The sequence below is a fragment of the Urocitellus parryii genome, chromosome 9 (assembly GCF_045843805.1).
Source record: "Urocitellus parryii isolate mUroPar1 chromosome 9, mUroPar1.hap1, whole genome shotgun sequence".
NCBI lineage: Eukaryota > Metazoa > Chordata > Mammalia > Rodentia > Sciuridae > Urocitellus > Urocitellus parryii.
The window spans coordinates 40893679-40895282 of NC_135539.1; positions in this window are offsets into that span (position 1 = coordinate 40893679).

The following is a 1604-nucleotide window of genomic DNA, read 5'->3' on the forward strand; positions in this document are numbered from 1 at the left end:
ACTAAGACTAGGAAAAAGATTAATCCTATACAATATCAAAGTAATCCATGCAAAAAAAAAAAATATTGAAGATTGCTTCTAAAGTGCTCACAGATAAAGCTGTTTCCTTCTAATTCAGCTTTGGGCTACTAGCACAAGAAATAAATGAGAGAATGTGCCCTCAGTGTGTTGAGGGTGTGAAGTTTCAAGCACCTAGCACAAACCCTGTTTGAGTCCAGCTCCTTTTCCATTCACCCCAATAGGGCAAAATGAATTGAAACATGAAAATTAAATCTAATCCAGAGAGCAAACCCTTTTACTCAAAGGCCAAAACATGGGGAGCACACTAAGAATAAGAAAAAGATAAATTATGCCCAGTATCCAAAAGGTTGAAAAATACTAAGTCTAACCCTAACACTAGTTCTAACCCTAACTATAACCATAACCTTAAGCCTAACCTGTTAAGAGAACCTTTGATCATAAAAGTTTGCAACGTGGGGAGACTAGTGGGGCAAACTTACATTTGAATCCTGCAAAGTATCAAAGAAATCTGACCAAATAATTGGGGGGAGGTATTTCAGTATATGCGTATTGCCCTGTTTTCTCCTAAAGTGCTCTTAGATAAACTTGCTTTGCATGCTTCAGCTTATCGCTTCTTTTACAAGGAAGAATCCAAAGAGTACCCACACACAACTTAAAGAGGATGTGAAGTTTCAACCAGCTAGCACCAGCCATCTGATTTCCAGCTCCATTCTCATTTACCCATATAGGTCAAAATGAAGTGAGACATTAAAAATAAACTATTCCCAACAGCTAACCATTGAACCGAGAAGGTCCCAAACTGGTGCACATTGTAAGGCTAGGTAAAACATAAATCTTCCCAGTATCAAAGAAATTTGAACAAAACAATCTCTACCCTTAAAACTAGCTATAAAGCTAGCCCTAACCATAACCATAACACTAACATTTTCCAGTTTAGAGAATCATTGATCCTAGAAGTGCAAACCTTGGGGAGCCTAGTTGGAGCAAGCTAAAAGATGAATACTGTGTAGTGTAAAATAAATCTGATCAAATTTTGGGAGACTTATTTCAGAACATATATCTTTCTCTGTTTTCTCCTTAAGGGCTCTCAGATACATTTTCTTTTGCATGCTTCATCTTTGGCCTACCTTCAGAAAAGAAACCAGAGAGTGCCCACCGAGAACTGAATGTGTGAAGTTTCAAGCACCTCCTGCCAATCCTGTTTCATATCCAGCTCAATTTTTATTAACATCAATAAGCCATTATAAAGGGAAACCTTAAAATACACACTGTTCCTGACATCGAACCATTGAACCAACAAGGCCGAAACCTGTGGAGCATAGTAAAGCTAAGTAAAAGGTGAATCCTGCTCAGTATCATAGAAATTTGAAGAAAACTAGGGATGCATGGGTACTCTTGGCACAGATGGAAGGATTGGCTGCACAGTTTCTCTGTGTGCAGACAGCAGTCTCAGCCATACAGACGCTCTCTGCACAGATGGAAGGAAGCACAGAACACAGAGGCTTTGCTTTCATGTCACCAGACCGAGCTCTGGACACAGCACAAGGTCACTCCAGAACCACACATCTCACCAAACACCATAC